The sequence below is a fragment of the Sus scrofa genome, chromosome 6 (assembly GCF_000003025.6).
Source record: "Sus scrofa isolate TJ Tabasco breed Duroc chromosome 6, Sscrofa11.1, whole genome shotgun sequence".
Taxonomy (NCBI): domain Eukaryota; kingdom Metazoa; phylum Chordata; class Mammalia; order Artiodactyla; family Suidae; genus Sus; species Sus scrofa.
Window position 1 is genome coordinate 86713106 of NC_010448.4, and position 26125 is coordinate 86739230.

The following is a 26125-nucleotide window of genomic DNA, read 5'->3' on the forward strand; positions in this document are numbered from 1 at the left end:
GTACCTCCCTGAGCCTCAGTTTTGTCATCGCTACAATGAGGATCAAGTTGGGATGCCGGGAGGACTGAATTAAGTGCTCGGCCTAATGCCCGGCACACAGTAGGTACTCATTAAACAGTAGCTCTTAGCTATGCATCCAGTAAGTGTTAGGTGAGCACCTACTATGTGCCAGCCCTGCTTAGGGAACTGAGAATTGAGCGGTGAAGAAAAACCAGATGCAGTCATTGTCCTTGGAGATCTTAAGGTCTTAATCAGAGGGCTGAATGTGAGTCATACAGAGATTGGCTCTGAAGGGGAGTGTGGGGTCCTAGGAGACCTGCAAAGCGGGTCTTGCTGGGAGGATGGAGAGGGGAGGATGGATGCAGAGTCATTATGGGTAAGTGATAGGGCTGGAGGTCCAGTTGGGTTCAGGGGGTGAAAAGGATGCCACCCGGCCTGGGTATTTGGATGGGTAGATGGAGGTGTCATTCATGGGGAGACAGGACTGGGAAGGAGTCAGGTTTCTGGGGCAGGGAGCTCGTGAACTTGGACTTGGGTCTGTGGGGTTTGTGATGGCGTCAAGTCTCCTCATGTGATGCAGAGCTGGGGACCTTGGAGATCTTGCTCTGCTGGCCCCAGGCTGAGAAGTCCTGAAGGATCCAGAGGCCCTGCCCTCAGGAGCTCACATGAGGGGTCCATGGAACCATCACAGGTGGAGGGTTGGATGGACACACTTGATGGGGTTGGAGGAGGAAGTCGGGATTGGCTCTGCCGGGTCATCTCTGGGCTGAGTCCTAGAGGATGTGTAGAGTCACCAACAGAGCCAGGGGTGGTCAAAGTGGGAGGTGCCTGAGGGCGAGGGCTGGCCTGCAGAGGCCCAGGTGCAGGGGAGAGAGCACTCAGGATGCTACTGCATGGGTGGCCTGGGAGGCCAGGAGCTGGCAGGAGTCAGAGCTGGAGGGCCTGGAATGTTGGGCGCAGAGTTTGCATCCCAATCCATGCACCCAGGGCTGGAGAGGGAGCCTCTCTCAGTCTTCTTTTTCTGTAGGATTCAGCGTGTGCCTGGGGGCACCACGAAGTGAAACTGCTCTGAGCAGTCACAGAGTGAATTGCATGGGTCCCGCTGGGCTGGCAGGCTAGTGCCTGGCACTCTGAACACAGTGCTAGGGACCTGCGCTTGGCTTAGCTTTACCAAGGTCACATAGCAAATTTTTGGCAGACTTGAGCCTAGAATCCAAGTGTCCTAATGTCCAGTCAAATTCCCATTTTTAGATGTGGACCCTGGCCTCACACACCCTCCTGGTCTGGTGGGGAAAAGGAAACTTGAAATGGCCTTGACTGCTTGGCCCTAAGTCCAGTTGAGCTGTTTGACCTTGGTCAAGATACTTAAACTCTCAGTTTCCACCTCTGTTAAGAGAGAGACTGGCTTTATGCTCCCTTTCACTCTAGGGTTCTGTGGCTTATTAACAAGAAAAACTCAAAAATACACAGCAAAGGAAACCACACACACACACACACACACACACACACACACACACACACACACAAAAGACAACCCACAGAATGGGAGAAAATCTGCAAAAGATGCAACCAACAAGGGTTTAGTCTCCAAAATATACAAACGACTCATAATTCAATAACAACAACAACCAAAACAACAACCCAATCTACAAATGGGCAGAAGACCTAAATAGACATTTCCCCAGAGAAAACAGATGGATGGCCAGTAGGCACATGAAAACATGCTCAGCATCACTAATTATTAGAGAAATGCAACTCAAAACTACAATGAGGTTCTACCTCACACTGGTTAGAATGGCCACCATTAATAAGTCTGTAACAAATGCTGGAGAGGGTGTGGAGAAAAGGGAACCCTCCTTCACTGTTGGTAGAGATGTAAATTGTTATAACCACTATGGAAAACAGTATGGAGAGTCCTTAGAAAACTACGGAACTACTATATGATCCAGCAATCCCACTCCTGGGCATACATCCTGATAAAACTATAATTCATTTCTTTTTTTTTTTTCTTTTTTTCCTTTTTTTTCTTTTTTCTTTTTGTCTTTTTAGGGCTGCACTCATGGCATATGGAAGTTCCCAGGCTAGGGGTCGAATTGGAGCTGCAGCTGCCTACACCACAGCCACAGCAACGCCAGATCTGAGCCATGTCTGCAACCTACACCACAGCTCACAGCAATGCTGGATCCTTAACCCATTGAACAGGGCCAGGGGTGGAACCCACATCTTCATGGATACTAGTTGGGTTTGTTACTGATGAGCCACAATGGGAACTCCCCAAACTATAATTCAAAAGATACACACACCTCTACGTTCATTGCAGTACTATTTACAGTAGCCAAGACATGGAAACTACCTAAATGTCCACTGACAGATGAATGGATTAAGATGACATGGTACATATACACAATGGAATACGGCTTAGCCATAAAGAAGAACAAAATAATGCCATTTGTAGCAACATGGATGCAACTAGAGACACTCATACTAAGTGAAGTAAGTCAGAAAGACAAATACAATATAATATCCCTTATATGTGGAATCTAAAATATGCCGCAAATGAACCTATCTAAAGAACAGAAACAGATTCACAGACATAGAGAACAGACTTGTGGTTGCCAAGGGGGAGGGGGTAGGATGTGGGATGGATGGGGAGTTTAGGGTTAGTAGATGCAAACTAGTACATTTAGAATGGATAAGCAATGAGGTCCTGCTGTATAGCACAGGAAACTATATCCAATCTCTTGTAATAGAACACGATGGAAGATAATATGAGAAAAAGAATGCGTATATATGTATGACTGTGTCACTTTGCTGTACAGCAGAAATTGGCACAACATCATAAATCAGGCATAATTTAAAAAAAAAATAGGAGTTCCCATTGTGGCGCAGTGGTTAACGAATCCGACTAGCAACCATGAGGTTGCGGGTTCGGTCCCTGGCCTTGCTCAGTGGGTTAACGATCCGGCGTTGCCATGAGCTGTGGTGTAGGTTGCAGACGTGGCTCGGATCCCACATTGCTGTGGCTCTGGCATAAGCTGGTGGCTACAGCTCTGATTCGACCCCTAGCCTGGGAACCTCCATATGCTGCGGGAGTGGCCCAAGAAATAGCAAAAAGACACACACACACACACACACAAAAATATGTTGAGGAGTTCTTGCCCTGGCTCAGTGGTAATGAACTTGACTAGTATCCATAAGGACGCAGGTTTGATTCCTGAATTCCTGGCCTCGCTTAGTGGGTCGAGGATCCGGCATTGCTGTGAGCTGTGGTGTAGGTTGCAGACACAGTTCAGAGCCTGCATTGCTGTGGCCGTGGCATAGGCCAGCAGCTACAGCTCCAATTTGACCCCTAGCCTGGGAGCTTCCATATGCCAAGGGTACAGCCCTAAAAAAGACAAATAAATAAATAAATAATAAAAATTAAGAATAATGAAATATATTGCTTATTTATTATGTGCCAGGCATCCCGTAAACACTTATGAGCTTTATGTCATTTAGTTATATAAATAGATATAAAACAGAAATAATCCTACTTCCCAGATGAGGAAACTGAGGCTCCCAGAGGTGAAATAGGTCACACAGCTAATTCATCACAATGCAAAGCAGGCTCTCCTGGACTCTCCTAGACCACCCACTCCACCCTGCCCTTGGGCAAATTCTGAGCCTGCCTTCAAATACTACTCTGTTTCCCCAGAGAGGGATCCACTTCATTACAAAAGAAGAACCACTTCATTACCAAAGGCCCCTCTTCAAAAAGACAAAATAAGGAGACCAATTAAAGTCACTCAGAGTCCGCATCACTTTGGAAATCGATGCACTATGATTGCGAATCCAGCCTCTGCCAGCAGCCACCTAATTTTAGCTGAATCTTTGCAGGCTTCTCACTGGGCTCATCCGCCCCCATGGACCAGCCAAGCGGTTCTGAGAACGTCATTGATCTTTTGACTAAAGCGTCCTAATGAAATACAAACCCGTCGTGACTCAGAGAGCCGTCTGCCATGGCTGCACAGAAGCGATGCTCCCGGAACAGTAACAATAATTTCACTGTAAAGCCACCCTCTTGCACTGTGGCCCCCACCCATATTCCTACCTTGATCTTGCATTCACAGCTTAGGCCCTGAAACGTGATGCCTTTTACGGTCTCGACTTTGTCACCAAGTGATGGGGGACCAGTCATCCACAGGGTGGTAAAGATACTTCCAGTTATGTGCAAGCTCCCTATGATAACGGCCCCTGGCCTCTATGTATTTGCAGGAGGGGGCTTTGTGGGAAGGTGATTCAGTGCTCCTGTCCCGGGACACTCAGCCCAGTGCAAGAGGCTGAGGAGGTGGCAGGGGAGAACCAGGGTCCCCAAGAATGCAAACACTGTCCTCGAATAGTGACAACCTACGTGCCCCGCCACAGTGGGCAGGAAGATCCAAGCATGCTGTCTTACAGCCTCTGCCTGGAGAGGGGGCTTTCTGGGAAACCAGTGGGGGAGAAGTGCACCGGCCTCTTGGGGGATAGGACCCCTCCAGCTTGGATGTCACATCTGAGTGGGGAAAGCTCTGAAGATCCAGCCCCTCATTCTACATGTGGGGCCCTGAGCTCAGAGGGGGAGAGGCATCCTGTGCTAAGGTCGCACAGCAAGTTGGTGGCAGAAAGTGGACACGGATGTCCCTCACTGGATGGTCAGCTTGGTGACCCTAGTGTCCAGCAAGGATTAGTGAATGAGTGAGTGAGTGCATAAGTGAGGTGGCCAAATGTCACGTACACATACATGCTGGGAGTTCCCTTGGTGGCTCAGCAGTTAATGAACCCCACTAGGATCCATGAGGATGTGCGTTTGATCCCCAGCCTTACTCAGTGGGTTAAGGATCCAGCATTGCTGTGCACTGTGGTGTAGGTGGCAGATGAGGCTTGGATCTCACGTTGCTGTGGCTGTGGTGTAGGCCAGCAGCTACAGCTCCAATTCAACCTCTAGCCTGGGGATTTCCATATGCTGCAAGTGTGGCACTAAAAAGCAAAAAGAAAAAAAAAGCATGCTGACTTAACACGTCTGGTATGGGCCAGGAGCCACGTGGCCTGAGTTTAAAGACAATGGAAGCTCCAACACCTACAGTGCGACCTTGGGAGAGGAGTACCTGGGAGATGGGGTGAGGTCGGTACCCACTTCCTGGGGATATTGGTAGGATTAACTGAGAAAAAGCAAATTCAGCATTTAGTACCGTGCTGGCAACACAGAAACCAACAAAAATAATAGTTTTTAACACTAGAAGTATTTTTCACCATTAACCTATTTGCTTTATTCTATAATGCCATCTATCAGAGCACCATCGATTTAATAACAGCTTTTGAAGGGGAGTGCACACAAAAGGAAAAATGAAATTACATGTCTAGATCAATCGAAAGAAGCATCTTGTTCTGGAAAGTTTAAAATGGATATGCCCCAGAACTGAAGACATGTGAAGTGAATGTCAAAAAGCTGTTTCTGGATTTCAGATTCCTGGAAATGCTCCCAGGAACTGCTGAAGGGGAGGAATGGCAGCAGCGCTGCAGGGGAACAGACCAGAGCCCTACTCTGCACCCAACCGGTGAGTGACCTCTGGGAAACCGAGCAGGACCCTGTGGGCAAAAAAGCCTTTCTGTGTCCCCCATTTCTTGTTTGTAGAAACAGACCTCGTTTAGCTTCCATGATCTTCCCGGAGCTCCAAAGGGCAGGTTCAAACAGTCACTAATCATGGGAGTTCTCATTGTGGCTCAGTGGGTTAAGGACCTCACGTTGCTATGGCTGTGGTGTAGGCCTGCAGCTGCATCTCTGATTTGCCCCCTAGCCCAGGAACTTTCATATGCAACAGGTGCAGCCTTAAAAAGAAAAAAAAAATTATTAATCAGGGAAGGGAGGGGATGCGGAGAGAGGGGAAAAGCAGTCAAGAAACCACAGCACAGGGTCCTGTTCCTCCTCGTGGAATATACATAACAGCATCTCTTCTGTAGAATTAAACCTCCCAACCAATGGAAGAAGTTAACTACTTGATGAATCATCCTTCATTCCAGGACCACCGGAACCAGTCCTGGAGCCACAAAACACCACCTCTGAAGAAGAATGAAAGCTCGCCTAGGCCGGAAGCTACAGCTCCGATTAGACCCCTAGCCTGGGATCCTCCATATGCAGCAGGTGCGGCCCTAAAAAAGACCAAAAAAAAAAAAAAAAAAAGAATGAAAGCTTGCATATACCCTGATCCTTACCTGTGGCCATATTTTCCACTCCCCAAACTATGAGACCACGTCCTATTCTCTCCCAAAGGGGGACACAGTCTTTAGGGCATTACCCTGCTGTGACTTCTTTGCCCAGTAGAGCAATAAAGCTATTTTTTTTCTCCTTTACCCTAAACTCTGTCTCCATGCTTCTGTTTGGCCTGGCACTGGTGGACAGAGGCCAAGTTTTGGCAACAGAAGTCCCGTTCTGGCCTTGATTTCTTGCCTGGACAATGAACACAGGCATTCGAGGATCCCTCCAGATTCTGGACCTGGTGGGAGAAGAAGGAATTCCTCTGCAGGCCCAGCTGCACAGATGAAGGCTCCAGGGCTGGTGAGGCTGAAACCGATGACCCACCTCTGACTTGAACCCAGCCTAAATCCAGATTGGGAATTGAAAGTACTTTTTAAAAAAATTAGAATCACTCACATGGTGTCCCTGAGGCTCAGGTCCTCTGTGTCTCAGCCCAGAAGGAATTCAGCGAGAGACAAAGTGATAGGCAAGAAATAAATGTATGGAGATAAGATGCTTGTGAGGGGAGTTCCCGTCGTGGCACAGTGGTTAACGAATCTGACGAGGAACCATGAGGTTGCAGGTTCAACCCCTGGCCTTGCTCAGTGGGTTAAGGATCTGGCGTTGCCATAAGCTGTTGTGTAGGTGGCAGACACGGCTCGGATCCTGTGTTGCTGTGGCTGTGGGGTAGGCCGGTGGCTACAGCTCCGATTCGACCCCTAGCCTGGGAACCTCCATATGCTATGGGTACGGCCCCAGAAAAGGCAAAAAGACAAAAAAAAAACAAAAACAAAAACAAAAAAAACCAAGAGGCTTGTGAGAGGTGCAAGTGGGCAGGCCAGGAGGTTCTGCCCCAGGATTAGGTGGGCTACATTTTTATTACCCAAGGAAAGTGGGGAGGGGGGAAAGACGGCTTTCCTCCTCATTCTTTGAGTAGACATCAGGCTTACATCTCCAGGTCCTCCTTCGTATTGGGTGAGAGAGTATTTGACCTGATGAGGTCAAACTAGGACGGTCCTGGTGCTTCTTCACATCAGCAGAAGGGTGGGAACCAATGCTAAAATATGTTGAACATCTCAGGTTGCCATGTAAGGAGGCTCCTCCTTTGGAATGTCATCTTGCTTGCCCTTAGATTCCTGTCCTTGGTCCTACGGATCCTTATCCCGCTGAACTTGAATGCAGGCCTCATCTTATCTTTCGCTTAATGACCTGAGGCATATGTCTTGCTTGTAGTTATGGTTTTAGAGTTAAGCAAGCCTGCTTCATTCACGTTCTACGTGATCATTAACTTATAAAGACCTCCTAGAGCTCGATGGGTTTCCCTCTCTACCTATGGTCCCTTCCTGGGACTTTGACAACTACTGTGTAACTATCCTAGTCCATCCCTATCAACCCGCACCTCCCCTCAGGCCCCTGAGCAAAGAGCTTGGAAGCAGAGACCACATCCCACTGGGACTGGCCTCCTGAGGGCAGTGGGCACCTCGTCCCCAGTCCCCACCCAGCCTCTTCTCTGGAGGCCTCTACCCACTTCTCCCTGGGAGCCATCCTGGCCATGCCCACCTCCCCCTGCCATCCTAGACCTGCTCACAGAAATTCTGGGAGGCAGACCCTGCAGACTGAACCCCCCACCCCGCCCCCGCCCCACTTCAGGAGCTCTGAGAGCTGCCCTTGAAGGGGTGGGAGGGTAGGAGCTTGGAGGGAGATGGTAGGTAAGATGATGGCCAAGTGGGTCTGTTTACTCCCATTTGCTCCAAGTTACCTTTAAACAGGATAAAATTACACTCTAATCCCCTTTATCTCCATGCAGTGCTTCTTCTAAAAGCAGAGCACCTTGATACTTTAGGAAGAAAAAAAAAAATCGAGGAGGATGAGACATGTAATTTCCAGTGTAAAGTGAGAATGGAGAAATTTCAATGAGCTCATAGTCACACCTCTTTAATGCCTTGAAAACCAAAACCATGACAGGCGTTCCAGGACCACAACCCAGCTTCGAGGTAGAAAGGGAAAGCCAGAAAGACCCTGTGGTGCCCGCCTGGGCACAAAAACCCTTCTATGTCCTCCATTTCTTGTGGTTAGGAAATAGGCTTCATTCAGCCCCCTTGACCTTCCCTGAATTCCAAAGTATAGATTCGAACAGTTGCTTATCACAGAAGGGAGGGATGCAGAATAAAGCCGTGCAGTCAAGTAACTCCTGCAGCCTTGGGGCAGGGTCCTGGTTCCTCCTCAAAGAATATACACAACAATATCTTTGACTCTTCTGCAGGAACTGAGGCCTCTGCCCAGGGGGAGGATGGCACCTTCCAGCTGATCGCAAGGATCTTGGAGCATTGCTCCGTTACCTGGGGACCAACCGTCAGAAGAAAGTCACATACCCTGGAGCCCTCACCCCAAGTTTTGCTGATTAAAAACTTCTTTAGGAATTCCCGTCGTGGCTCAGTGGTAATGAACTCAACTAGGATCCATGAGGACGTGGATTTGATCCCTGGCCTCGGATCAGTGGGTTAAAGGATCCCACATTGCCGTGAGCTGTGGTATAGGAAAACAGACACAGCTCAGATCCCATATTGCTGTGGCTGTGGCATAGACTGATGGCTACAGCTCTGATTCCACCCCTAGCCTGGGAACTTCCATATGCCGCAGGTGTGACCCTAAAAAGACTAAATCAATCAATATTTAAAATAAATAAATAAAACACTTCTTTCCCCCCAAACCTTTGGGCAGTTCGGGGTTTTGATCACAAGCTACCTGTTCTCCTTGCTTGGCCTTGCAATAGTCTTTTCTGTTTCAAACACTAATGGATGTTTCAGTTTGGCCTCACCGTGTGTGAAGCTCAAGAATTTGTGTTTGGTAACAAAAGCAGTCTGGTGGGAAAGGAGTGGGGGCAGGTGTGTTCTGCCGGAGCAGGGGTGTGAGACAGGCAGTGGGGGGCTTGGGGGGGTGTTGATTGGAAAACCCTAGGGCCTGGTTTCCCCAGGAATCTGTATTTATTAATCCCTCATTGGCTTACTAAGCCTTTGCAAATTGGCTCCTGGGCCACCTGCTGTTGAAACTATCACGCTCTCCATATTTACTTTTTTCTTAGACTCAACAATGTGTTTTATTATGTCATTTATTTTTTGTTTTGCTTTGTTTTTTGGCCACATGTAGAAGTTCCTGGGCCAGGGATCGAACCCGAGCCATAGCAGTGGCCAGAGCTTCTGGAGTGAAAATGCCTGATCCTTAACCTGCGGCACCATAGGAGAACCCCATAGGAGATGTTTTATTATGCACCTTAGATGGATACATTTCATATGTGACTTTAAAACTTCAACAAATAGTTGAATGAAAATAATCGTATATATAGTATATACCATATTAGACATAGTATAGGATATATTACATAGCATATGCAGTAATATATAACATATACTTCATATAGTGCATATACACACACTTTTTTTTTTTTTTCCTGCTTTTTAGGGCAGGATCCGTGGTGTATGGAAGTTCCCAGGCTAGGGGTTGAATCAGAGCTGCAGCTGCTGGCCTAGCCTACAGCCACAGAAACGTAGGATCCAAACCACATCTGTGAACTACATGGCAACGCCGGATCCCTAACCCACTGAGTGAGGCCAGGGATCAAACCCGCAACCTCATGGTTCCTAGTCAGATTCCTTTCTGTTGTGCCACAACGGGAACTCCCATGCATATATATAATATATATTTTTAATCTGGCATGTAGTTAATACTATGAACCATGATAATGGACGGCTTCTTTGGATCTTGCTGCCTTTTTTATTGAATTTTATGACCGCAAACAGCTTTAGTAGATTCCCTATCGCTAATTGGAAATAATGAGAATGGATTTACAACCTGTATTTTCTTGAAGCCTATGAGACCTCAAGATTATTGTTATCCCAATAGAACTCCAAAGATTGTCCAAAGAAAATAATGTGGTCCACGAAATATCTCAAGCATCTACCTGAGAACCACCGCCAGGTACTCAGTAGCTGCAGTCTTGTGGGAGGAGACAGGGGTATGGGGGCTTTCTTCTCTGTGTCCCTGGCAAATGCTTTTCTCCCATGGATCACAGGGTCTTCACTGCAGGCTGAGTGGGACTCTGTGATGGCCTTGTCCATGCAATTGCTTGTACGTGTTGACTGCAGCTTGATAGAATATTCTCACAAAGATCAATTTTTAAAAAGCATTTCCTGTTCCTTTTTTTGTTTTTGTTTTGTTTTTTTAGGCATATGGAGGTTCCCAGGCTAGGGGTTGTATCAGAGCTACAGCCACTAGACGACGCCACAGACACAGCAACACTAGATCCGAGCTGCATCTGTGACCTACAACGCAGGCCATGGCAACGCCAGATCCTTGACCCACTGAGTGAGGCCAGGGATCAAACCCATGTCCTCATGGATGCTGGTCGGGTTCGTTAACCACTGAGCCACAACAGGAACTCCTGACGTCACCCATTCCTTTAGAAATGTCCTCTAATAACCATTATTTGAGCAGCCAAACCAAGGCATGGGAATCCCAGAACAACGGAAAAAAAAACCTGTGAAGTGTATATGCCATAGTTTCCTGGCTGCGGAGACTGTTTAACCCATCATGTAACCTGTAAACCCTCCACCCAGGGCTTCTGTAGCTATGGAATATTCTGGCCAGTGGGGGAGAGACTTTAAGTAGAACGCATCAGTGGACAGGCTCATGAGGTTGAAGTGGGACTGGTCACCTCAGGTCAGGGTCCTGAGCCTGTTCCACATGCCACGGCAGACACCACGGCCCCTGCAGCCCATCTTGATCTGCTGTGCAGACCCTGGAAGGTACCCTGGGCCTGGGTACCACATGGGGGATGGGGTGCGGGGGTTGGGGGGGGTGAGGAATGTCTATGTTCCCTTCTCCAACTTTGTTCTTTTCCGTTTTGATTTGAGTGATTTCCTGAAACTGATTTTCTGCACCCCTGATGGAATCATGCTTCCTCATTTTTATGGACTTTCATGACATTCATCTCATTCCTTTGTTTTCTTTCTTAAGCTACACCCACTTATTTTCAACTCTCTCCACCATTCTCATCAATCGCTTTTCCTTGAGCCCTGGGCTTTTTGAGATTTTGTTGTTTCGTTTTGTGTTTGGTCATTCTGCTCGCGTATCTGAATGTTTCTTCTGGATCTTGGGTCATTCTTTTCCTGAAGCAAGTTCTTCATCTACCTTTTGTTGACGATCTTCTTCTCTTATTTCTCTTCCTTTTGTGAGGGGCTGTGTCTGGGTGCAAATCCTTGCTGGTTTTTATCCATTGCTAGATAGAGAGGGCCAGTGGCACAGGGGAGCAGGGTGAGGCTCAGCTTCTCTTTGGGTTTTTTACCTCAAACGCTCTCACCCCAAATGTGTCATTTCCTGTGTAAAAGGCGGGGGTGGGGTGGGAGAGGGTTGCTTTTCAGGAGTCAGGAATTTTGCATGGCTTGTGGCACATCACAGTAGGTCACAGGCTTGCTGTGACCTGAGATCCACCTCATTCTCTCCATCTTGGTTGTGACCAGGAGACCAGGGAGGACCCTGGCAATGGCTTGCCCGCCTGAGGTCTCCTGGGCCCAGCACCCCTGCTGTGCTGAGTCGGGGCATGGACCTTCACCCTAACTTGCCCCCATCTAAAGCTCATGGCCCCACCTTTCAAGGCCATTTACACATAGAATGTAGCCTTTGCATCTCATTGAATGGCAATTTCATCCTTCCGGGGCTTGGCAGTCATCCTTGGCGCCTGCATTTCTCTCACATCCCACAACCTCTCCATCAACAGATGTTGTTGGCTCCCTTTCAACACATGTCCAGAATTCTTCCCCTTCTTACCACCTACCTTGTGACCCCCTGGTCCTTGCCACCACCATCTCTTGCCCAGATAATAGAGCCTCCAAACTGTCTCCCTTCCACTTGCTTTGCCCCTACACTCCATGCAGTGGGCGGAGCAGTCCTGCTAAATGTGACATCTCATGTCATCCCTCTGCTCCTGAATCCTGTGACCTTGCGTCATTCTTCGGCATCACGGCCCTACCAGGGCGCCCGTCCCACTCAGGCCCATGGAGCCCCGTCCGTGCTGGCCGTCAGTGAGTCTCTGCCCTCTTCTCCCATCCCCCCCACCTCAGTTCCCTCCACCTCATCCATGTGGCCTCGTGGCTCTTTCTTGTTGTCCTGCCCTGTGTCAGGAACCCCTGGTCATGGCCAGAGCTGTTCCCCCTGCCTGGAAGCCACTCCTCAATTTGCATGGCTACCTTCCTTACCTTTAAAAATCTTTCTCCCTCTCTCTCTCTCTTTTATTTTTTTTTTTTTTCCTTCTTTTTACAGCCATCCAGAAGTGTCCAGGCTAGGGGTCAAATCAGAGCTGCGGCTGCCACGGCCACAGCCGCCTGATCCGAGCTGCCTCTGTGACCGACACAGCAGCCTGTGGCCATCTCTGATCCTTGACGCCTTGAGCGAGGCCAGGGATGGAGCCTGCATTCTCATGGACATCATGGCAGGTTCCTAACCCTCGCCACAATGGGGACTCCCTGAACTCTTTCCTTAATGTCGCCTTCTCATTAGGCCTCCCTTGGCTCCCACGTCATCTTACCCTCGCCCTGTGTATTCTCAACCCCCTTGAACCTGGCTTTACTTTTTCTTTTGCCCTGGTGCTGATATACAGTTTATTTCTTTATTCTGTTCGTTGATGATCTGCCTCTCCCTCTTGGAACGTAAACTCCATAAAGACAGGAAAATTACTTTGTCTACCGCAAGATCAGGAGGGCCTGGAACTCAGGAGGCCCTCAATAAATATTTGTGAGATGAACAAGGGAATGAATGATGCATGACCGCAGAGACACCCAGGTCCTGCTCAAGGGCAGAGCTGTTGTGGGGGCCCACCGTCAGAGCTACCTCCCAGTATTTCAGGCCGTCCGCCGAGGAAGGAGGTTGGTGCTGCGGCATTTCCTCGCCAGATGGAAGGGGAGTTATCTTCTCCCACGTTGTTCGTCCTTTATTGCCTTGGCAGTGAGTTTCCACCCTCTGTCATTAACCACACTGAAGGTCCTTGTCCTGACAGCTCTGGACAATTGTTCCCCAGCGCAGAGCCCCTCTGTCACAGGGCCTGTGTCTGCTGGTGAGACCCCTGCGGTTGGGTACACGAATCAGGTGCTCCTGGCCGAGCGCCCAGGAAGGAAGGGCAGCAGAATCAAAGCTGAGGAGCACCCCCTGCCTCAAAGCCGCCACCTCTGACTTTAGTCTCAGTGCTAAGATGTCAGCAGGCCCGCTGGTCAGCTTTGCAAACTTCCTCTTCCTGCTGCAAATGAGGGGCCAGGCAGCCTAAGGGGCCTGCCTTATTCGCTGGTACAGCAAGTGATGCGGTCTCTCTGCCACCAGCAGGCCTGTTTCCAAGCCGGTTGGGCCTCCAGCTGCCAGTCTGAGGCTGAAGGAGCCCTGGCTGATGGCGGCGGGTTTGCTCCTTCTCCAGATCTCTCGGGAGCATCCATGTCTCCCTCCCTCCTGGAGGGATGAATTTATCTTCTCCGCAGCCCCCAGGCCTGGCTCTATTCTTGAATCTCCATTCAAGCTTGTTAGGATCCAGTCTGCTATCAATGCGGGTGCCTAAATAAATCCCCTGATTCTGAATGATGCCGCAGGGTCTGTTACTCCCCTGCTGGTTCTCATTCTTCTTTGCCTGTGGGGTGAAAATCTGGCTCTAGGTACGTGTGATGGGCCCCCTTAGAAAGATGGAGATGGGGGCAGGCAATGCCCTGGATCCCAAAACACAAGGAAGGAAGATAAGAATAAAGCAACCAGTCTAGGGAGTGTCTGTTGTGGCTCAGCAGTAATGAACCTACCTAGTATCCATGAGGACTTGGGTTCCATCCCTGGCCTCCCTCCGTGGGTTAAGGATCTGGTGTTGCCATGAGCTGGGGTGTAGTTCGCAGACATGGCTCAGATCCCATGTTGCTGCGGCTGTGGTGTAGTCTGGACCCCTAGGCTGGGAACTTCCATATGCTGTGGTATAGCCCTAAAAAAAAAAAAAAAAAAAAAAAAAAAAAAGACAGAAGCAGCGAGTCCAGTCTGGGCTATGGTGTGGCAGACACTCTAGGATCAGCCCTGAGACCTCCCCCAGGTCAGCACATACACAAGACATTCCTGCTGTGGTGCAAAGGGATTGGCAGCATCTCTGCAGCTCCAGGAGACAGGTTTGATCCCTAGCCTGGAACAGTGAGTGAAAGGACCCGGCATTGCCTCAGCGGCAGTGCAGATTGCAACTGCTGCTCAGATCTGAGCCCTGGCCTGGGAATTCCTTATGCTGCAGAGTGGCCAAAAAAGGGGAAAAAAAGGAAAAAGGAAAGGAGAGGAGAGCCTGTTGTGGCTCAGAGATGATCCAACCCAACCAGCATCTATAAGGATGAAGGTTTGATCCCTGGCCTCGATCATGGGTCAAGGATCTGGCGTTGCCCTGAGCTGTTGCGTAGGTCGAAGATGCAGCTTGGATCTTCCACTGCTGTAGCTGTGGCATAGGCCAGTGGCTACAGTTCTGATTAGACTCCTAGCCTTGGAACTTATATGTGCTGTGTTTGTGGCCCTAAAAAAAAGAGAGAGAGAGAGTGAGAAAGAGACATTCCTGGAGTCTGTCTGCTTCTTCCGTCTGCATGGCCATCAGCCTGGTCCAGGCATCACCATCTCTGTCTCTCCTGGACAGCTCAGCTGTGGTCCAGCTGCCTCCCTTGTCCCCTGTGGTCCACTCTCTGTACAGCAGACTGGTAGTCAGACCCTTCCCCACTGAACCCCCTCCAGTGAGAGATGGGTTTACACATGCATTTAGCTGTACGGCCTGCCATCCCTGGGCCCCTTCCAAGGTCCTGGTATGGGGCAGCCCTGTGATTGGTAGCATCATAATTTGAAGATTAATTGGGTTCATGGTTGCTCAAGAAGATTTAAAAGGCCCTGAATCTCAGAGCTCCTATAAGAAACAACTGGATAGAATTGTTCTCAAGTTTGATGACAATTCTAAAAATTTACATGACAACTCATCAATAACGGATTGTGATGATGAAAATAACAACACTCAGGAGCCATCAATAAGAATAATAATAATACTAACAATTTCCATCCAACTCTGCTAGAGGAAAGGCTGAATTATCTTTCTATCCTCTCTACAGAAAATGATAATCACAAATTATTGCCATAAAAGGTGAAATCTGAGGAGATGCAGCCCCAAAATGGAAGCGGAAACCTGCTCTGGAGGGCCATCGGGATGCTAATTCAAAAACATCCTGTTATTTTTCTCGGTTCTGTAATTTGGGGGATAATCTTCAGCTTTTTAAAATCTGTAATTTATTGTGATTTCTTTTCTGCTTTGAAATAAATATTAAGTCATGCAGCTAAATTTGATTGCTAATTCTGGGCTCTTCTAACAAGAAAGCCCTAAAGTATACATTTCAGGTCCCACAGAATGTGCATCAGCTGCCTGCTAGGCCTTCCTACTGCACTTGGAAAACAACTTGAACTCCCGCGCATGGTCTGTAAGGCCTCCCCATCCCGCCCACTCTGTCCCCTCGCAGCCCCTCCCTCACACTCACCAAGCTGCAGACACGCTTGCCTTCTTCCTGTTTCTCAAACTGCCAAGCTCCATCCTACGGTGGTGACTTTGCATGTGCTGTATCTCCTGCTCGGAACCGCTTTCTCCCGTTTCTTCTTTTGTTTATGCAGGGTTCAGCTCAAGGCCACCTCCTCTGAGAAGCCCTTGGGGATAATCCTATGAAAGTGGAGCTCCTGCCCATCTGATGTGGCCTCAGTCAATGCTCTACCGTCTTTTCTTTTCTTTTCTTTTCTTTTCTTTTTTTTGTCTTTTTGCCTTTTCTAGGGCCGCTCCCGCGGCCTGTGGAGGTTCCCAGGCTAGGGGTTGAATAGGAGCTATAGCCACCGGCCTACACCAAAGCCACAGCAACGCGAGATCCGAGCCACATCTGCAACCTACACCACAGTTCACGGCAACACCGGATCCTTAACCCAGTGAGCAAGGCCAGGGACCGAACCCTCAACCTCATGGTTCCTAGTTGGATTCGTTAACCACTGTGCCACGACAGGAATTCCTGCTCTACCCTCTTTCTTTGTTCACCTAACTATGCACCTTTCTATCGGAAAGGACAATGGAATAATGTCCCTCTTCAGTGCCTGTCCCCTTCCTCCACCCTGGCAGCAGGGCCATGTGAGCCCCAGGAGGGCAAGGGCACCTCTGTCCTGTCCATGGTGGCGTCCAGCACAGAGAGCAGTACCCAGCTCACAGCAAACACTCTGGGGCTATTTGCAGAATTAATAGACTGTTGTTTCTAGTTTGAACTGACAACTTCATTCCTGAAGGTCACATGGCTCAAGGACCTTAAAAAGCCCAAACCCTTGACCCATGATTCCTGTTCCTAGAGATGAGGTCCAAGGCAACTATCACAGAGACAGGCAAAAACAGATGTGAGCCACTGGTAGAAACCCGAGAACCAATCAGATGCGGGTTTTCATCTGGGATCCACCAATTGATTAGATGCTGTGTGACCTTGAGCAAGTTCTTGTCTTCTCTGAGCCCTGATTTCCTCATCTGTCAATGGGAACTGTCACAGTACCTCCTAGAGACGGAAGCAGGAGGCTCATATACCGTGGTGCATGGCGCAGAACCAGGCGTGCAGAAAACACACAGTATATGACCACTGCGACTGCTCCATGATGCTCATTACACTGTTGTTCAGAATGTAATAAAATTTTGAAAGCGCTTGATTGTCTAACCATGGGGCACTGTTTAGGTCAGTGCCATCCTACTGAAGTGTCATGCAACGCAAACCACAAATGTAAGCACACATTTAATTTTATGTTTTTATTGTTTTTCTTTTTTGGCTGCACCCGTGGCACATGGAAATTCCTGGGCCAGGGATCTCAGCTGAGCTGGAGCTGTGATCTATGCCACAGCCACCGCAATGCTGGATCTTTAACACACTGCACTGGGTCTGGGATGCGTCAGCGCCTCCACAGAGACAAGCTGGATCATTAACCTACTTTGCCACAGTGGGAAGTGCAGCAAACATTTCATTTTAAATTCTCTAGTAGGCATGTTAAAAAAAGGTGATAAGAAATTGGTGAAATTAATTTTAAGAATATATTTTGTCTGAGCCAATCTATCCAACATATTATTTCAGCAGTAATCAGTATAAAAATTATCAGTGAGATTTTTACATTCTTTATTTGGTACCAAACCTTCAAAATCTGGTGTGTATTTTCCATTTGCACCCATTTTCCTTTGGGCAGCTACATTTCAACTGCTTGGTAATCACTACGGCTGGGGCTGCTGCATTGGAGAGTGTATATCTAGATATTTTACTATTCAAATTTAAAATATGATACACCCATGTAAAGGGTTGGTTTGGGGTTTTTTTTTTCTGTCTTTTTTTCTTTTTTTTAGGGCTGCACCCGCAGCATATGGAGATTCCAGACTAGGGGTTGAATCGGAGCCGTAGCCCCTGGCCTACGCTATACCCACAGCCACGCCAAATCCCAGCTGCATCTGCGACTACACCACAGTTCATGGCAGCACCAGATTCCTAACCCACTGAGTCAGGCCAGGGATTGAACCTCATGGATCCTCATGGATACTAGTCAAATTTGTTTCTGCTGAGCCATGACCAGGAACTCCTGGAAAGGCTTGTTTTTAGATAATATTTAATCATTTAAGAAAAAGCTCACAGGATGTTCCCATCATGGCTCAGTGGTTAACGAATCGACTAGGAACCATGAGGTTATGGGTTCATTAACTGCTGAGCCACAAAAGGAACTTCGGCTTTGCATGTTTTTGTGTGCCCTCTTGTGCCTCTGGCATTGCTATGAAAAGAAGGTGTCCTGTCCTGCCTACTGGTCCCAGGAAGGTGAGAGACAGATAAAGCAGACGTTCCTGTTAGAGCTATAGTGTAGGTTGCAGACCAGGATCCTGCACTGCTGTGGCTGCGGCTGTGGCATAGGCCGGCGGGGCTGCAGCTCTGATTAGACCCCTAACCTGGGAACTTCCATATGCCACGAGTGCGGCACTAAAAAGAACAAAAAGACAAAAAGATAAAAAAAAGAGAAAATATCAAGTCTTGACTGCTGTTATTTGTCTGCCATTCCTTCTCCCAGAGATGGTGACCCTTTTTAAATTTTATTTTTATTTTTATTTGGCCACCCCCTGGCATACAGAAGTTCCCAGGGAAGGGATTAAATCTGAACCATAGCAGTGACCCGAGCTGCCTCAGTGACAGCTCCAGGTCTGTAACCTACTGAGCCACCAGGGAACTCCTGGTGAGCCCTTTTAAGTTGGGGGCTCTCTGTTTTTCATTTTTGTGTGCTAAGGCTAAGTGTCTGTTGGAGGGAAAGTAGAAAGGCTGCCGCATAGAAGCATTAAGTAACTGGCTTGTTGGACAGCTGAGCTGAAGAGGGAACAAGAGGAAGATGATTCTGAAAGCAGAAATTGGTATCAAATGGGATCTTTCAGTTTCTGGTAACAGAAAGCATAACACAAACTTCTTAAAACAATGGAATTTAAGTGGCTCATAGAAGTAAAAATTTCCAGGTGTGGGCTTCAGGAGGGGTTTGATCATGGTGCTGGGTTATTTATTTACTTATTTTACAATGTTCTCTACTGTGGCCAGCTTCATATGTTGATTTTATCCTCAGGCTGGCTTCATTCAAGGTGAAAAAGTGACTACATCAGGTTTCAGCTTCATGTCCTCACACCAACCATTCCAAAAGACAGAGAACATCCATGTCCCATAATTCTTGGCAAAAAATTTAGGGTTTACATTGATTTAAATACAATTGCTGAGCAAGGTGAATGTGATTCCTGTGTGGCTTCGACCAATCACACCCCTCCTCAGTTTCTCAGGAGGGTTAGTCCCGCTCAAACCGCAAGCCAGTACATACTGAGGGGGTTTTTTAATTTTTTTAATTTTGTTTTTTTGCCTTCTTAGGCCTGCACCCATGGCATATGGAAATTCCTGGGCTAGGGGTAAAATTCGAGCTGCAGCTGAGGCACAGCAATGCCAGATCAGAGACACCTCTGCACCTATGCCAGAGCTCTCGGCAATGCCAGATCCTTAACCTACTGAGAAGGGCCAAGTATTGAACACACATCTTCATGGATAATAGTCAGGTTCTTAACATGCTGAGCCACAACGGGAACTCAAGGATTGAATCTGCCATAGCTGCAAGCTGAGCTGCAGCTGTGGCCACACCTGATATTTTAACCCTCTGTACTGGGCCAGGGATCAAAACTGCAATGACCTGAGCCACTCACTGCAGTCAGATACTTAACCCACTGCACCACAGCTGGAACTCTATCATACTGAAGTTTTAAAAATATGTATTTCTGGATTTCCCATTGTGGCTCAGCAGAAATGAATCTGACTAGTATCCATGAGGATGCAGGTTCGATCCCTGGCCTCCAACAGTGGGCTAATGATCCTGTGAGCTGTGGTGTAGGCCAGCAACTATTGCTCTGATTTGACCCCCAGCCTGGGAACCTCCATGTACCACAGACGTGGCCCTAAAAAAATTTAAGAATAAAGATAAAAATAAATATTTCAGTTTTTCTTCTGTCCTTCCTTTGACCTACGAACAAATAATAGACCACGATTATAATACAGATTCTGTGCCAAGTGTTGAAGATAACATGTAAAATAAATTTGATCAAGGTTGTGACCTCAAGCGGCCGACAATCCTACCTGAAGAGATTTTGATCGAGTTTCTGTCATGGCTCAGTAGTAATGAAGCCAACTAGTATCCATGAGCATGTGAGTTCCATCCCTGGCCTCGCTCAGTGGGTTAAGGATCTGGCATTGCTGTGGCTGTGGTGTAGGCCAGCAGCTGTAGCTCCGATTCGACCCCTAGCCTCAGAACCTCCATATGCCATGGGTGTGGCCCTGAAAATAAAAGGAAAGAGATTCTGAAAATTATCTGAAAGGCAGTGAAAAGACAGAAAGGAATTTTAGGCCAGTGAACAGATACATATGCATTATCTATTTCTGTGTAACAACTAACCTCAAAACTTAGTAGCTCAAGGCACCAAACATTGATCCACTGGTAGTTTCTGTGGGCCAGGGGTCTGGGCACAACTGAGCTGGAGGCGTCTAGCTCAAGATCTCTCATATGGCCACTGTCAAGGCAGTAGCCGGGGTTCCAGCAGTGTCGGGGAGGGTCTGGTTCTAGCTCGCTTATGTGGCTCTGGGCCGGCCTCAGCTGGTTAGCTTCCAAGCTCACTCAGGTGCACCTTTCTGCTGAGCTGCATGTCGTCAGGGCTGTAGGCCACCCCCGAGACCAGTAACCCAAGATAGAGTGAGAAAGAGCCCCTCCCAATCAAAAATGAAAAATGCATTTCATCTTTTCTGGCATGTTCTATCTGATAGAATGAAGCAGTGAGTCCAGCCCTCCTGGTAATCACTGGGATCTCTAAAATTCTGCCTCTTGCCAGGACTTCCTAACATCTCAACATCTCAGAGTGATGCATTACAACAGCCTGCAACCTCATAGGAACGGTAATGAATAAAGGAGGATTTTGGAGAGGGCAGGAGAAAACCGTGTTAGACTGAGAGGATTCTTATATTCATTCAACAAACATTTACCAAATGCCTATGTGGGCTAGGACCTCACTTGTGCTGGGCTGGTTGCTGTGCCAAAGATAGACCCTGTCTCCACGCATGAGTATTAATGTCCAGCAGGAAGCAGAATTGAACAAGACACTCACTTTGAATGTAAAGGGTGAGAGTCAAGACTGAAAAACACCCCCATATGACAAAGCCAGTCTGGGAGAGCCTCCTGGGGGAAGGGGTATTTCAGCTGAGCCCTAAAGGTTGAGGAGAGTCAGGGGAAGGGGAGAGCAGAGAACATTAGAGCATAGGCCTCTGGGTAAGCCCCTCTCTCTACCCCTCCCCGCCCCTCTCCTCATATCTGTCTCTGCTCCTGGCCTGGGGTCCATTCCCCTGCCTGGCAAGTTATTTCTTCTGATATGGAAATATCTTCTGTTCGTTTCCATCCCTCAGGTCTCAGCTCAGAGGTCCCCTTCTCAGAGAGGACTTTCTTGTCCTCATCATCCAAGTCACTGTCCATCCTCTACCCCAGAGCCAGAGGCTGTCATGTCTCGCTGTTTACTTTCTTCCCAGCATCTCTTTCCACCTGCTGAGATGCTCTTGTTGATGATTGGTTATCTGTTCCTTCCTGCCTCCATGCTGTACACATTGGTTCCTGGGGCAGGGACCTAATCATTTCCCTGATGCATCCCCACCCCTACGTGGCAGCACATAGCAGGGCTTCAGTAAGCCTGGTGGCGTAAGCAAAACTTTATCCCAGGTTCTCTTCTTTTTCTTCTTTTTTCTTTTTCTTTTTCTTTTTTTCCCCTTTTTGGCCAAGATGTGCAGGAGGTTGATGTGGGATTTCAGTTTCCAGACCAGGGATTGAATCCAGGCCACAGCAGTGAAAGCGGGGAGTCCTAACCACTAGACCACCAGGGAACTCCCTCCAGGTTCCCCTCCTGAGGACCCATCAGTGTCCTGAAGTGTCTGCAGCTCCTGTGACCCCCTCCCCTCTGGTTCTCCTGGGCAGCAGAAGGGGCTCAGAGCCCAGGGGGTGACTTCACCAGCCTCGCCCCATCATGTGTCATGGCTCCTGTATGGGCTCCTAATAACGGCCGCATTGGAGACTTTGGAGAAGGAGGGTTAAGGCCAGTCAAGTGGATAAATCACATCTTTGCAAATGGGCCAAACACAGATTTACACAATAGCCTGTGACAAACGCATCTTCAGGGCACGATCTGGCAGGAAACATCCCTTTTTAAAGGGCGCCTTGGCCCTGGGAGAAATAATGAGGCTTTTTTAGGATTCTAATTATTCCCAATGCTGACAGCCTGCAGAACCAGAGCTGCCGCCACCCAGGCTCACGTGGGCGCCCAGGGTGTCTATTCCCGGGGTCTCTGGGGAGCGCCCTGCTCCCAGGGGGGTCTGGGGGTCCAGGGTCTGCGGTTCCTGCCTCCTTCCTGCAGACATACCCTTCTCCAGGACCAAGGTCACCGTGACATTGGAGGATCCTCACCTCCCACCGTCCCCAGGTCACCCAGCCCCAGCCTGGTGAGGCTCAGAGGAGAGAGCCGGGGGCTGTGCTTTGAGACAGGCCCGGGAATCCAGCCCCCTCGTTAAGATGGTGGTGAGTTTCCATGGCGGCTCAGTGGGTTAAGGACCCAATGTCATCTCCATGGGGATGCCGGTTCAACCGCTGGCCTCACTCCGTGGGTTGAGAATCCAGCAGTATTAAATTTTTTCCAAAGTCTCATGATGTTTTGTTTCTGTCTTTATTTATGGTTTGTTTGACTCAGGATTCAAATAAAGTTGACCACAGGGGGATTGCTTGATAAGCGCCCCCTTTTAAGGGCCACACCTGGGGCACATGGAAGTTCCCAGACGAGGGGTTCAGCTGCATCTGCGACCTACACCACAACTCACAGCAATGCCAGACCCTCAACCCACTGAGTGAGGCCGGGGATCAAACCGAAGTAAGTCCTCATGGATACTAGATGGGTTTGTTATCCCTGAGCAGCAATGGGGACTCCGACAAGCCCTTTATGTCTCTTCTCATCAACAGTTTCTCCTTCATGTGCTCTTCATTTTTTTCTCCCAATTTATTTGTTGCGGAAAGTGTGTTGTTTGTCTTTAAGCCTCAGCACAACCTCTACAGCAGCTCCTGTGGGCTCTGCATCCCTACCCGAGCCAGGGCAGACCCCAGTGATCCAACCTGGAGAGCCATCCTCCGTCCAGTGGCTTAAGTATAGACAATGATAATCTCATATTAGTTTCAGTCAGGGTTTGCTACCAAATTAGTCTTTTTTTTTTCATTTTTAAATGTTTTATAACATTGTGATCATTTCTGCCATGCCACCAAGCCACTCGGTTACCCATGTACACACATCAAATTCCTTTTGATACCAAAATTAAGCGGAAAAAAAAAAAATTCAACTTTCCCTGTTGAGAACTTTGGGGATTGGGACTTTTAAATAAGGAGTGGTGTTAGGGACTGAATGTTTGTGTCTCCTCCAAATTAATATGTTGTTGAATGGGAATACCAATATGATGGCATTAGGAGGCGGGGCCTCCCGGAGGTAATTAGGTTTCAGTGAGGCCGTGAGGGTGGAGCCCCCAGAATGGGATAAGTGCCCTTAGAAGAGGAAGAGAGACCAGAGCTCTCCCCTCGTTCCCCGAGAAGAAGTTATCTGCAGACACAGCCAGATGGTGGCCCTCTGCAAGCCAGGAAGTGGGCCCTCCCCAAGAAGCTCCCCAACAACTCCAAATATGCTAGCAGCTAGACCTTTCATGCCTCAGCCCCCAGAACTGTGAGAAATAAGTGTCTGCTGTCTAAGCCACCCAGTCTATGGCATTTTGTTATAACAGCCGAACTGACGTAGGCAGACCGTGGACCTCAATCATGATACAAGCCACCAAGAGATCATGTAATCATGAGAGGTCATCCTCGGCCAGCGGAAGAGATGGGATGAACACTCAAGCGGCCCGCTGCACCATCATGTTCCAAACCCTGGTGCTGAGCTGCCCCTGCCATCCACCCCAAGTCCGGGTGTAGACAGAGAGGATTCTAATCCCAGCTCTGCCCCTCTCCAGCTGAGTGTGATCTCAGGGTGGCATTTTGCCCATTGAGCCCCACTTTTTCCATCTCCATGGTGGGAGTCATGGCGCCCACTGGGAGTGCAGGAGAGAGTTGTGGAGGGGGGCAGGGGGTAAGGCTCCACTCTATTGCTTAGGGCAAGGGTAGGTATGGGGCTCCCCATTCCCCGCCCACCACCCCTGCTCTGTCTTCAACCAGTGGGGCCCAGCTTGCATGGGGAACACCATGGCCTGCAAGTCTAAGAACCATCCAGCCCTCTAATACCCTCTGGCAACAGATGCCCCTTGGACCCTCTTGACCAAGGGGGTTGCTCTTGACAGGTGGAGGGGCCTGGGAAGAAGCCTGCACAGGATATAAAGTGGCTTGGGGGGCATTTGGGATAGGAACTCCAGGAGCCTGTCCAGGCAGAGGACATCTTCTGGTCCCTGCAGAATCCGTACGTAGCCCTGGAGTTGCGGGACGATGCTCAGCCAGAGCGCGGCTGGAGGGGAGCCCTCCAATGTGGGGACTCAGGGCAGGGGCTCCTTGCACTGGGAGGAAGAGTGGGCCACCTTACACATGCACACTGAGGTATATGGAATGACTGGCCAACAGGGATCTGCCGTAGAGCACAGGGAACTCTAGCCCAAATTCTTCAATAATCTCTATGGGAAAAGAATCTGAAAAAGAATGGGTGTGTGTACATGGACAACTGAATCACTTTGTTGTATAGCAGAAATTATCACAAGCTTGTAAATCAATTATACTTTAATAAAACTTAAAACCAATAACAACAAAAAACCACCTGGGAGTTCCCGTCATGGTGCGGTGGAAACGAATCTGACTAGGATCCATGAATATGTGGGTTCCATCCCTGGTCTCGCTCAGTGAATACAAGGATCCATTGCCATGAGCTGTGCTGTAGGTCGCAGATGCTGGTCAGATCCCGTGTTGCTGTGGCTGTGGTGTAGAAAGACCTGCAGCTGTAGCTCTGGTTGGGCCCCCAACCTGGGAACTTCCATATGCTGTGACTGCAGCCCTAAAAAGCAACAAACAAACAAACAAAAACTAAAAGAAAAAGAAGGGTGGGCTGCCTTAAATGTTTGTCCCCCTCCCTCCCCCACCCGCCCCACTCCAGGCTTTCAGAAATCCCCATCCCACCACCTGCAGGCAGGTGCCTGGCCGTTCTCAGCCCCACCCGTCTGCTCAGCTCAGCATGGAGTGTAGCTAATGGCACTCTATCAAAACCTCTAAATATGAGCTTTTCCTGCATGTCAACCCTTCATCTTCTCACGGCACTACTCCCTGCGCATTTCAGAGTAAAAGAACAGGGAGAGGAAAAGAGTCACCCTGGCGTTTATTGAGATAAATTGTGAGAGTCTGTGAGGCTGGATTGTTAAAAAATGCATCGTCGCCTGCTGCCAACATCGTGAATGCAGCTGATAAGTCAGGTTTCCTTTATCTTCTGGAAGTGTCTCTGCACAGAGAGGGGGCTTCATCCCTACCCCCTCCGCCTCCTGGTGTTTGGAGTGCTGGACGTTCTTCCACCCCCATCCATCCCAAGATGACAAAGATTCCACACAGATCACTCCCACCTCCCTCCCCATTCAATTACAGGCGCCGCGCTGGAACTCTTGGGATGGATTTTTTTCTCGTTGCCTCTTGTGGGCAAGAGTGGAAGGAGTGACACCTGCTGAAAGGCGGCCACATGCAGGCATTGGGCCCATCCCAGCACTTAGCTGTTGTGGGGACACTTTCCCAGTGTGTAGGGGCCTCAGACATGAAGGACCAATTTTGCCCACGAATCTGGGGACCACGTAGCTCCTGCGTGTGCGGTAGTCAGCAGGCAGTCATTGTGGGGGTGGCTTGGCTGGTTTATGGAAGGGGCGGGTTGGCTCCTAAGCCTGGAGCCTCTGCTGGTGCTGATAGACTGATGTGGCTCTGGTGCATGTGGCCAGGCTGGGCCTTCGTCACTTAGAGGTCACAGGGTCCAGTGGGGGGAAGAAGAAGTCCGAGCCCTTGTGGTCAATGGGGTGAAGTGGCACGAAGCCTCTTTGGTACATTCTCTTGGCTGGAGCAGGTCCTAAGACTGGGCTGGGTTGAAGGGATGGGAAGGAAGACTCTGCATCTCAATGGGGGATGTCAAGTGCCACAGCACATCACACTGCAGGGGACAGAACAAGGAGGCAAGCATGGGGGATAAGTGAGGACCTCTTTGCACACAACCCACCTCATGCCCACAGT